Raw genomic sequence first — 13,361 nt, forward strand, 5'->3', positions numbered from 1 at the left:
TATTATATTTTTACTGGCAAATGAGGTTCCCATAGAGGAAAAAATGTGTTTAGCTTAGTTTTTAGAACCTCCCATGCAGGCATTAACCAACAGGAGGAGGCTGTGCTTGGCAATGTCTGATCTCATGGGATCAGCATAATAGCTCTGATTGCCCCATAGTCGCAGGCATATTCCTGTCTCCATGCACGAGCAATAATGCACATCTATTTAAGTAGCAAATTACCGTTTGCTCAGTGAGACTGCTTTCACAATTTCGGGCAATTTGGCGAACGGAAAAAAACATCTGTAAAGTGGGATAGGAGTATTTTGTTTCGGAATCATGCATCTCATACGATTGCGACAACTCGGCTCATCCAAAAGTATAACTTGTGCCCCCATACTGCATGCGTTTTAACAAACCTCTTTCATGTCAGCCTATATCTTTTTTTTACAAGAAAAGAGCTACATTTTAGAGATCACTCGACGAACAATATCGTTGTTGAAAGTTGGCTCAGTTTGGCTTCAGTCTGTTTTACTTTTCACCGAACCATATATTTGGTCCAAACTTTGTATCTCACCCATGTATCCTGCCTCCAACCCTGATCTTTCACCCTCACCCTATCTAACAGTGCAGGTGGGAACACATATCCATGGCTATATCGGCTCTATCCACGAGGGGAGCTGCCGTGGTGGTTGTGGCAAATAGCACGATACACTCGGAGCCTCGAGGTCGCCGGCTCAATCTCCCGGCGCGGCGGTTGAAACAATGGGCAACTTCTCAAAGTCTTCCCCGGCCTGTGTCCACCCAGCAGTACGACTGTGGGTACCATCGCAGTTGGTCAGTCGGCAGATGGCGTGTGGTGGGGTAAAGTGTGGGTAGTTCCCCTCTTCCAAGACGGCTGGTCAGAGTAGAAGAGTAGGCCAAAATATACCCCCTCTACAGTGGCCCTTCTGCCAGCAGTGTGGTGGTGAGCAGGCAATTGCAGGCAATGAAATGTAAACAAATATGCTAAGCAGAGAAGTGTTGTTTGTTGTCCTTCCCCGGCACCTACAATTATCACGGTTGGCTATGTACGGTGCCAAAGAAGTTCAACATACACACGTACATTTAAGAACCTACTCGCACACCACTGGATTCAAATCCAAATGAACCCCTGGGCAAGCCATTGCAGGGCTGCGCCGTTTCCTACACCCCGTGGTCGGTGGGGGGGTGAGAGCAGCATGACCCCTACCATTGCGCCGTGCGCTCTGCACTCGGAACGCGTCCCTCCTCCGGCGGAACATGTCCACTCCGTCTCCCAGCGGACTCCCACTGCCGCCTGCCACGCACACAGACACACAGCGGGGGGCGGGGGGGTGCGGCAACGTCAGGGCCAAGGCATCCTAAAGACTCATATTGAAAGCTCACTTCTTTAGAAATGCTTTTTGTGTTTAGTTTGCTGTCCTCCCCTGCGCCTCCAATTACTACGTGCGGTGTAAAATAAGTTCAACATACATAAATACTCATACCTATGGTCTGTAATTCTTAACGGCGAATATTATTACTATATGAGGCCAGTCGCGCTGGTTTCAATCTCTGGTTGTGCACACCACCATTGGCAATCAGTAACTGGTGGGTTGTTTTGACTGCACTTCACCACGATCAGAATCTGTATTTATCCTGGAGAAATCCGAGGAGCTATGAAGCTCTTTCACAGATGACCATGAGGGGTGGGTCAGAAAGTTCCAACAACAAACAATACGAAGACACGACAGGAGTGCAGAGTATAGGAAAGGGAAGCAAATCACTAAAATACATAAAATAGATACAGTTATATTGGTTTAAATTGCATAAGAACACCAATTTCCAAGCTTGGGCAAGGCAGAAAAACAACAGCAACAACAGTTCCAGACCACACCGATACAACACACAGTCCCAGGCCACAGCAAGATTGGTCAGAGTAGACATCTGTGAAAAAGAGCTTCATAGCTCATCGGATTCCTCCAGTACTATTCTGGTGAAGGTGGAACAGAACTGGTGCCGCCCACGTGTCGAGACGCTCGTGCAGTCGCCGGAGCGCGCGAACCACTGGCACCGCTGTCGACACCGTTCACTTTCGCGTACTACTCATCCGACACACGCAACTGCTCCTGCCTTTTGTGTGGGTGCTGTGCTGAATTCACAGAAATAAAGAAAATAACCTTCCAACTCGGGTCTCCCTCCCTGTGTAAGAGACGTTCAATGGGGACTCTCACCTGGCTATGAATAAAGAGGCTCTCGCTGTGGACCGATGCGTTTTATAACAAAGCGAGGAGCGGCGGTGCAGTGGTTAGCGCGCTGCTCTGCGAACTTAGATAAACCGAGTTCGATTCCCACTCACGATCAATAACAGTGGCGAATATTTCAACTGGTCGAAGGGGCTCCTCTAGGTCAACTTGGCCTCAAACGCTACTGGCCGGCGTGGTGCTGGCTACCCACCCCCTCGTGTGTCGTGCCGGCCTTGATTAGGTGCTCGCTGTTGTGGGCTATACGCGAGATCGTCGCCTGTGTATGGAACATACGTGTTGTGTGGCTTTGCACAACATTGGGAATGCATTACAGTATATTCATGATTGCAAAATTATTGATTATACGACTATGGAATGTACGGCATATGCAGTGATACACGTGATAATAAATCATGACCCTTCACATCTCGCACCGTTGTATTTGAATTAATCGATGAACGAGGACTATTCATTTACTCTCAGCACACTGAGTTTATGGAAGACAATATCAAAAATACATGACTATATTGTGAAAGCAGGCTTTCCCAGAATGTGCCATTACACTGTGTAATGGGAGAAATCCCAGCGAACGATTACGGACGTGTTCAGATACGCTTCCTGTTGCTGTTCGAGTGCCTTGCCAAATACGTAACGCGTCGTTTCACCTGATGACGATTGCTTGTGTTGCGATCGAAAGGGTCGTGATATTTTTTATTATTTTTCTATCTACGTGGCTTTACCGAAAGACCCAAAAAATATGTAATACGTTCTCCAGTGAAAAAGAAATGGTATTTAGCTCAAAATAAGTATTGATGCGATGCTTCCACTCTTGCACTGACCTACGGCTCGGGACACAATCGTCTTGTGTCTTCGCATCAGAGGAGAGAGAGAGAAAGACCCACACACACCACACTCAACACATTCGTCAATAACACGTTGTGGCATTGAAAGGAAAATAACTAAATCTTTAACATGCGACGTTTCGGGTCATTGTCTTTCATAGCGCGTAGAGAAGACAGATAGATCCAACTATTAGCCACTCGCTCTAGACTCGTGATGTGTGCAAAAAGGGCCATTGCCCGAAACGTTAACCAAATATTGCTTTTCTTTTTAAGGCCACAGTTTAATTGCCGAGTGTGTCGAGTGTTTTGTTAATTGTGTTACTGCCAACCTAGCAGCAGCACCCAATAATGTGCATCGCAGTAGTTCGTATGAGCGCACGTGTGTGTGGTCTGTGTGCGCGCGTGTGGATATGTCTAAGGTGCTCGCTAACAGCACGTGCCCCAAGATGATGTTTAAAGGGTAATGCGGCGGATCTTTGTCTTTCTTGTCCGTGCCTGCATGCGAAGGAATGCGACGTTTACTTACTCGTCGTTTCGACCATCAAAAGCGGAGACTTCCAAGCGCAGCGCCTCTCCGGGTCACCGGACAACCCAAGTCCAAAACAAGCGCGCCGCCCGCAAATACTAAAGCGGGGACGGCGCAGATGATGACAACGACAACGAAAAACCACGCACCAAGCCCTGGCGTCGATATTCTCTCCGCGGGTTCACAACGACCAGCAGCGTCCTCCGTTGCGCTGGTGGATGATGAGTTGGCCACACATCGTGAAATAATATAATTGCGGCGAACAGAGGGGAGGGGGGGTGGCAGGGGGCACAGAAGTTTTACACGCGGAGCACCAAACGTGCGCCGGCTACGCAACAACTGAAGTGAGTTTGAGCTCCGTGCGGAGCCAATTCAAGCGTCCGTGACGGTGGCGGGGTGGGGGAGGGAGGCACCAGAGAAGGTTGGGGGTAGGGAGTGGTTCTCTTTTGGACTGGGGGATGAAGGTGGTGTGGGGAGGAGGCGGGGGCGTGTAGTGGGGGGGAGGAGGCCGATGTGGGGGGTGGGAGTGTGGGGGATGAGAAAGGCTGTGAATTGCGTGGCTCTATTATCTCGTTTAAACGGGGCAGTTGCGATGAGCGAACGTCGGCCCAAGCTGGCGTGGAGTCGCTGCCGAATGCATAATGGAGACAAAGAGTAACTCTGTCACAATGGCGTTTTCAAAGACACATATATGCACACACCTTTGCCAATCCACTGGTGGTTGAAGGCCCCCCTCCTCCTCCTCCACTCGGTGTCGATGATGGTGTTTGACTGTTACTTGCTGTTGCTCGGTGTGGTGGCGTTCTCTGGTCGAACAGCACTTGCCCCAACAGTCTGTTAAGTGTTAAGGCTATACGGGGGATCTTTGTCTTTGTTCTCTGGTCTGACACTGGTGAGACTAGGCCCTTAAAGAAGTCTGCCTCTGGTGTCGGCCAATCAGTTTCAAAGACAACGCCATTTATTATTATCAGAGCATGTTTGTTTGCATGTTCACCACAAGTACCGTGTGTGGTTAACGTAGCCCTTGACTCCTTGGAAAAGGTTTCCAGTTGGTGTTTGACAATATTAACACCTCCTGTTCCATTGCCAGGAAGGGTACAACTCTTTTTATATACGTGGTGGTGGGTATTGGCCACCCCACTCCTCCGTGTGCCATGTCGGCCTTTATAGGTGCTCCCTAATAGCACTTGCCCAAGCCCAAAGTAATTCAAATGCTATGGGCGATCTTTGTCTTTGTTGGTGAAGAGAGTCCGATATCACTCAACCGCTGATGTTCGCCGTAACCGGCAATCGAACTCAGTGGGCCAAGTTCATCGCGTTGTGCGCTAGCCATTACGTTACCGTTCCACCGTGTTACTGTGGTTTGTAGAATCAAATGGGGGGGGGGGGTATTCTGATGGAGTTGAGTAACTTGAACCGAAATACAAAACTGAATCGTGTCCGTGTTAACGGCCAATGACGGGCGTCGCGCGCTCTGTTGTTCACACTCGCGACTTCATCGTAACGACGATTAGGATGCCATCTGTCACGTGCAGCTTATTTGCACGTGGGTATAGGTGAAACCCCGGGGCATCCCGGACAAAACTCATGCCAGGCGGCGGGGGGGGGGGGGGTAACACACATGAAGATCCGCACCGATAAATTAAATAATCCATTGCTGCATTACCATCTCCTGGCCACCTCGCGATCAAAGCAATACACCACAGCCCCTGGCAAAATCTCAGGCATTCTCCCATCCAAGCATCCCAACCCCGAGGCTCAGCTCTGTGATTTGGGACCAACAGGAACGGCTCGTTAACTACGCAGGGCATTCCAGGTGAGGGGTTTACTTGACAACATGAACCTATTGTGGGTCTGGCCAGTGGACGAATGCGTACGTGCGGAAAGGCACGTGCCCACGAACGTTCGCGTGGAATTTTACCACGTGCTCCGAGTGTGCTGTTCGTGGGCAAAACTGCCATTGCCTGAGGCCAAATCACTCAGAAATGCGTAAACTCTCGCGAGCTAAGCAGAGTTGAGTATGGGAAGGTGCTTTGGATGGATGGATGACCAACCATGCACAGCAACCCGGATTGTCGCAGGTGCCGGTGACCGCAGAGGGCAGTGCAGCAAAATATATTGCTGTACCGTAGTTCTATGCACCCACGTCGATGCCGTCACCGACCTACACCGCCCAGCATCTGAAGTATGGTCAAATAACCCTCACACGGCGAGGGGAGGCCCTCATCCACCAGTGGGCTGACACAAGTACCATATACTTACATTATACCACGTATGTTTGTATATGGTTATACCACATATGTTTGCCACTTTGATCATTCTAATCTAAAGACCTTCTAAGCGCCTATGACAAAACCACACTGCGCCATATATATTGAGCCCGGTTGGTACTCGAGTGGGGTTGCCCATCAGGGCTTGCCAAATGTTGTCGACGCGAGGCTGGCGGGTGGCCAGGAAATGCCCGTGCTGAGCGCTATCCCCTCGGATGTGTGGGGGTTCCTCCGGGTAACCCGGTGTCCTCACACACGCCAAACACCCATTACTGATATTGGCCAAACATCCCAACGCAAGACCCTCTTGAAAGGAGAAAACAAGTCTTGAGGCTGGGTAAGGCTTTTCTCGGTAATTAATTGGTGTTATCGCAGGCAACTAACTGTTTTTGCCCATAAAACACGACGAAGTAATATCCCTGTATCATCCATAATAAAGGTGTTTGGGTTAGATCGCGTAACATTTACAATTGTAAATGTTGTGGATTTCCTCTCAAACACACCGGTGGGCTGAAGTGGTAACTAATTGGCACGTCTTGTTTACGTGACAAACCTTACTGGTTGGCTGTGTCGGGTGGTGGCAGGTTTAGCGACACAGTTATACTTACACGATCTAACCCAACAACCTTCATTATGAATATAACATTGGTCGCGAAAGCCTACGTTTCAAACTGACTAATATCTATAGCACCTGCACATAAGGCACCTATGAAGGGTGGGTACGAGCACACGTGGCGGTGGTGTGGCCACAGACCATGTCGTCCCGCCTTTGTCTCCCCAGAGCACATTTAAGGCCGAGTCTAACTAGGAGGGGAAGTTTAGGACCACGAGCATACACAGTATCACTCGCCACTCACGTCATAGTCGTGGCCGGGAGTCGAAATCAGGTTACGTGGGGCTCGTGGCGGCAGTGTGAAAACCATTGCGTTGTTTGTATCATTAACTCACTGCGCCATTTGTAAGGACTGAGTCAGTATATGAGCGGACGGATTCCGCTTAATTATTTTATCAATTGGCGAACCCTTAGCGTGGACAGTTTATGGTGGAAATGTTTGCATAGGTAGGAAGTGGCAGTGTTTAATGCGGTTTGCTCAAAGATAGCTGGAATTCCTTCAGCCTACCTTCACCGCCCTCTGCACTCACTCGCGGTTGTAAAATGCCAATACAATTCCAACGTTTGATCTGTGGGAAGAGGCGATTGAATGTGACAGTGTTGCGAGTCATTAGCGCTCCTTATACCTGACCAAGTAGGGTTAGAAGGGGGCGCTTTACTAACAAAGACGTTGGAATTTATCCGGTGATGTTTTTTTTTGTGAGCTGCCACAAATGTAGAATGTCTTCAAAGAACCCCTACGCGTCACAGGCGTCCGCGTGTTGCAATACAATGCATTATACCACGCGTGTTTGGGCACGTGGAACGGACTGGATTTCCTTTTTATTGCAGTGGACATAATGACGCATGCTATTTTAATTGGTTTTAATCATGCCGCTTTATTACATTGAATTACCTATGCCGAGCCGTCCGTACAACGAGGCTGGATACGATTATATTATATGACTGACTATTTAAAGCCATATATATATTCATGCTTAATATAGACTTGGGGGGTGGAGCGGTGGCACAGTGATTTGCTCAGTGCGCTATGAACCCAAGCGAAAGAATAAAGATGGACTGACTTTTTGTATTTTTTTCGTGGGAGTAAAAAAAGGACGATTTTAAGTCGACGTTTACAAATCAGCATGCTGAATTATAAGTAGAGTTAATATTAATATCCATTTTCATAAAAACAAAAATGCGACCTTTAGTAACACCCAAATGTGCGACTGTGCTTTTATTAGTGAGTTTAAAAAACGAGAGGGACTGCGTACCGAGCAAAACATCACTGACAGTGGCGCACAAAGGTGGGATGTGTTGTCGTTTATTCAAGAGCGAGGTTAATTAAATATTTAATGAGCGAATCTGCCGCGAGCGGGGCTGCAATCTACTCAAACCAATGCAGCATTAGCTAGTGTCTTGCGTTCGGCTGGGTGTCTGCACAGTCTATATCCATCAGCGGGGGAGTATCCACGAGCATTGTAATTGCTCTTGCAATGGCCCTGAAGGTGCCCGCCCGCGAGGAGCATTGTGTCGAGCACGCATATGAACAGCACCCCCACAACCCCATTGTTGGCGAAATTAGCATTTATATTTCTCCACTCCCCTACCTCCACCTTATCCTCATCCTCCTCCTGTGACTTCCTACATCCTGAACGCATCCTTTCCACCACCACCGCCAACCCGCACTGACCAGCGTGGCGAAGTATGGTCAAGCGAATCCCCTATTTTCGAAACGAGTCGACGAAACCTTCATCCGGCAGCAGATGTATCATGAGCATTATCGTCAAACTCATCATCGTGATCAGCCATTGTCTATCCACGGCTGAATGAAGACCTCCCCGAAGTCGTTGCCATATCAGACGCGGTCTTGCGATGCAACGATCCGTCCAGATCCAGCATCGTTCCATCTCCACGGTGGACTTCCCAGGCGCTCGTGCATGTTCCCCGGCCTCTGACTGCTACTCCGTCATTACTATCGACCACCGATTTGGCAGAGTTGTAAACAATAGTACTGCGGTACGATTGGTTATCGCTGTACTGTGTAGTACTGACCACCCAACCCGCCGTGTGCAGTGCCGGCCTTCATAGGTGCTACTCGCTAACAGCACTTGCCCCAACAGTCTGTTAAGGCTATACGGGGAGATCTTTTTCCGGTCTTTGTTGTTTGGAATGAATTAACGAGATCCACGCATCCACGAGTGGCCGTTACAACCACGCAATGCATTTTTGTTTACCAGGTAAGGCCGATTGAGCTATATACAGTAGCTCTTTTTCAGAAGCGACCTGGCCACAAATGATAGCGCAACGAAGTGGCTTATCAAGTGGAAACATTTAGAACAGCCAAATACTCTGACACGCATGTCTCTAAAATGTGGAGGGAAAAATCAGAGGTCCCGGAAAAAAACGCATGCGACCACGGGCGTCCGGGTCGAGATCGAACCCACTATCTCTTGTGTATCAGCAGAGGTAGTTAACACCTCGCCACCGCGGCACCACGTAAAAAATAATTGAATCGTGAATCGAATTGCAAACGTTGAATCGTCAAAAGGTGGGAGTCCATTGATGAATTAAAGCGCCTCGAGTGGCTCCTGTGAGGATGTGAACACATTGCGTACAACACTCGTAATAGAAAACAAACGTGTGGTGGCAGCGGTGCACAAGCAAATTAACAATGCAACGCAACACGTTAATCAACAGCACTGCCTTAAACATATAATAGGCGACGTTTCGGGCAACGGCCCTTCTTCACAGCACATTCATAGAGCGGCCAGATAATACTCTAGCAGCGATGTCATGAACTGCCCCTATTCGGGGTCACGATTCGATACCAGAGTGGGATGATTTTGTTCCGTTGTTAATCGTCTCGTTAGCATTGTGCGTGCGGGTGTGTCGTGCTGAATGTGCATCACAATCAGCCATTGATGGATGATGACCTCCTGAAACCGTCGCCATCCCACGCGTAATGCTCCACCTAACACCTGCACACGACCTTGACATTATCGCTCAATACCAGGGGTCGGCAACCTTTCAAAGAAGAGGAAGAGGCTTTTTTTTCTTTGTTTTCGTCCTTGACCAACATTGTTGGAAAGCCGCATCACTCGCGCAAAGCTGTGTGGACACAAACAAGGCAGCAGGTATACAGCAAGATGACAAACACACATTCTAACACACAGTTAACGCATAGCCTGGTTGATTACGATCTCCAAAGATTACTAAAATTAGAAGTCAAGAGTGAAATTTGACAAACAGAGACACACAGAGAGATGTGTGGAAATCCACCCTATTATTTAGTTTATTTTCTTTCTACGTGACTTTACCGAAAGAACCAAATAGTAATTACTGCAGCCACGAAAGCTTCAAATCAAGTTTGAACCACCTCTACGGGGAGGATGTAAGTTGTTTTCTCTCTCTGTGTGTCTCTGTTTGTCAAATTTCACACTTAACTTCAAATTTAGCAACCTTTGGAGATCGTAATCAACCAGGCTATGCGTTAACTGTGTGTTAGCCGACTCTCTGTGTTGCATTGCATTACATTTTCCAAAATTTTTCTAAGTTTGTTTTCTCAAACGGCCTATCTCTCTCTCTCTCTAAAATGTACCATGCTCTAATAGGTCCATTCGCTCTTTCTCTACCCCGGCCGCTTCGGGGTGGATTTCCACACATCTCTCTGTGTCTCTGTTTGTGAAATTTCACACTTAACTACTAATTTTAGTAATCTTTGTAGATCGTAATCAACCAGGCTATGCATCAACTGTGTGTTAGCCGACTCTCTGTGTTGCATTACATTACATTTCCAAAATATTTGTTAAATTTTGTTTTCTCAAACAATTTTTCTCTCTAGAATTCACCAGGCTCTCATAGGGCCATTTCATCTTCTTTCCCTCGGTCGCTTCGGGGTGGATTCATTGACATGCTAATTTCTCTGCTCCAGCAGCTGCCCCAGCAGACCCACCTCTCTCTCTGCCCCCCCCCACTCTCTCTCTCTCTATTTAAGGCGTCGACACAGAGGCATTGGGTCTCTGTGTCTATGTTGTGTGTCTCTCTCTGTTTGTGTGTCTGTCTGTGTGTCTCCGTGTCTGTGTTTCGTCTCTCTCTCAAACTTAGTTCTACCTGATCACGGTTGCTTGTGTTGCAATAGAAACGTCGTACTCTATTATTTAATTTATTTTCTTTTTACGCGACTTTACCGAAAGAACCAACGAGTAACACAGTTTGACTGCCGTGTGCATTTTGTTGTCACCAAGACGTTCCAAAGTGACCCCATTCCCTGCCATATGTAATCAATTATCTTGACGCTAAATAATGTTTAAGATTTAGGCAAAAGGGCGGGCAGCCGGAGAGCCGCAAGGGAAGAGCTCCAGAGCCGCAGGTTGCTGGCCCACCTTCTTTGGCACGGCATTATAAGCAACGGTGTTTGTATAGATGTCATAGTTGAATGTTAAGATCCTTCAACCAATCCAAGGTGGCAGTAGATGCTGCATGGATTGCAGCAATGCCGCCAGGATATGCATGGATGGCGCACTCGTCGGTGGCTCCCCGATCTTTACCTCCTCGATATAGAGCAAGGTTCGCGTTCCGTTCCTTGGCTGACACTCCGTCATTGCTATTGATCATCTTGCCTTCATTCATTCATTATTGAAAAGTAGGCGGGCCTCGTTGGGCAGGACTTGTGGCAAGAATGAATTGCTCGTGGCAATAGTCAATTGCTCTTGGTGAGAATGAATTGCTCTTGGTGAGAATGAATTGCTCTTAGTGAGAATTAATTGCTCGTGGTGAGAATGAATTGCTCTTGGTGAGAATGAATTGCTCTTAGTGAGAATTAATTGCTCGTGGTGAGAATGAATTGCTCGTGGTGAGAATGAATTGCTCGTGGTGAGAATGAATTGCTCTTAGTGAGAATTAATTGCTCGTGGTGAGAATGAATTGCTCTTGGTGAGAATGAATTGCTCTTAGTGAGAATTAATTGCTCGTGGTGAGAATGAATTGCTCGTGGTGAGAATGAATTGCTCGTGGTGAGAATGAATTGCTCGTGGTGAGAATGAATTGCTCGTGGTGAGAATGAATTGCTCTTAGTGAGAATGAATTGCTCTTGGTGAGAATGAATTGCTCTTGGTGAGAATGAATTGCTCTTAGTGAGAATTAATTGCTCTTGGTGAGAATGAATTGCTCTTGGTGAGAATGAATTGCTCGTGGTGAGAATGAATTGCTCATTCTGCTTGGCACTGATAACGCGGAGCAGCCAGCCAGCCGGGGTGTGACTTACTCTCAATCTGTCGCCTGCGTCACTTCTCATTTGCTAATAGCCCGGCAGGAGCCGACAGGGTTATGGAATGTGAGGGTAGTGTCTGGGATGCTTTTATCTGATTGTGGGCTTTCTTTTGTGAAATGCGTTGGCAAGTGGGCGAACGAGCACAAATAATAAAACTCCACACTTTCGCCAATAACCCTTGCCCTAAAAGGAACATATACGGTGTGTAGAGCAGGTGACGTTTTCAACGCGGTGATTTGTTACTTATTTTCCTTTAAAACAAAGCCTTGTGTGTGAATCGTTTTGGGATTTACGGTAGTATTTAGACGCGGTTTAAGGGCGTCTCGGTGGTGAGATTTTATCTATCTCGTCTGGTATACAAGCGGCCATGGGTTCGATCCCGACCCTGACGGCGTCTGTATATTTAGAGTTTGCGTATTTCTCATTCCACGTGGTCGGGTGGATTTTTCTCCGGGTCCTCCGGTTTTTCCCTCCACATTTAGAATCAACGTTACGCGTTTCAACGTCAGGCGTTGATTTTAAACGTATTTGGCTGCTATACATGTCCAAAAGATAAGTCACTTATTTGAGCTATCATTTCTGGCCAGAGCTATATAATCGCAGTGGGCATTACCTGGTAAAAAAAATAGATTACAGTTTTAGTACATTGTGTTGTGTCGCTTCGGGCAATGGTCTGAACACCTCCATAGCACACGGATAACATGTGCCCAATTATCATATAGTGCCAAAGTATAGAAATCACGATTACACTAAAAATAGGGTTCACGTTAATTATCACGTTAAGCCTACGCGCTCATCACCCATGATTCGCCAAATTTCGTCAAATAATCGTAAGCTAAGCAGACTGGAGTCTGCAAGAAGAATTGTAGGTGATTATAGGCAATTCCCTGGGTACAAAGTGGGCTGCAGAGGGCATTACAGCAACATCCTTTTATTGTACTGTACTTCCATGTTTTTTCCGGCCTACACCAACCATCACTGTGACCAGCGCAGCGTAGTCCAGTCAAATACCCCCCACGACCCGCACGGCGTGGGGAGGCCCTCGTCCTGAGCATTGGACCGACTGTGCAGGTGAATGTTTTGCTAATGCAAATGACTCCACTTTGAACGTTGTCGTGTTGTAGTAGCCGCTCCATTGAACGTCTCTCAACATCAAAGTCTCTGTGAGCTCCGTTAATTTCATAGAAGCCACCAACGTCCTATCGCACCCCCCCCCCCCCCCCCATCGTCATACATGAATACTCTTATCTTTGATGGACCTCCAGCTCGTGCCCACGGCAGCCCGCGTGTTCAAGGTGTGTGTGCGTCGTCTCAAAGATGCACGTCTCGGATTGGCCGATCATAAATCCTTTGAACAAACGAAAAAAAATATCCCCAAATTAATTCGTGGCCCAATCGGAGACCTGCTAAGTGACGTCGCCTGGGCCTTTAAACTACGCTCGGCGAAGGTGGGGGGCAAGGCAAGAGTTAATGTACACACGGGCTGTGGCTGTGTCGGTAGCCGCGGTGAGTAATGTGTAGACAAGAGTTGATAACTAACCTCATTAACAGATAACGGCGAAGAAACATCCACAGGATTATACTTCACCGAGGACGCAATCCCAGGTATTCGTGATTTTTTTTAAGGACG

The sequence above is a fragment of the Lethenteron reissneri genome, chromosome 47 (genome assembly GCF_015708825.2).
Source record: "Lethenteron reissneri isolate LAM-NWPU_2019-01 chromosome 47, ASM1570882v1, whole genome shotgun sequence".
NCBI classification, from domain to species: domain Eukaryota; kingdom Metazoa; phylum Chordata; class Hyperoartia; order Petromyzontiformes; family Petromyzontidae; genus Lethenteron; species Lethenteron reissneri.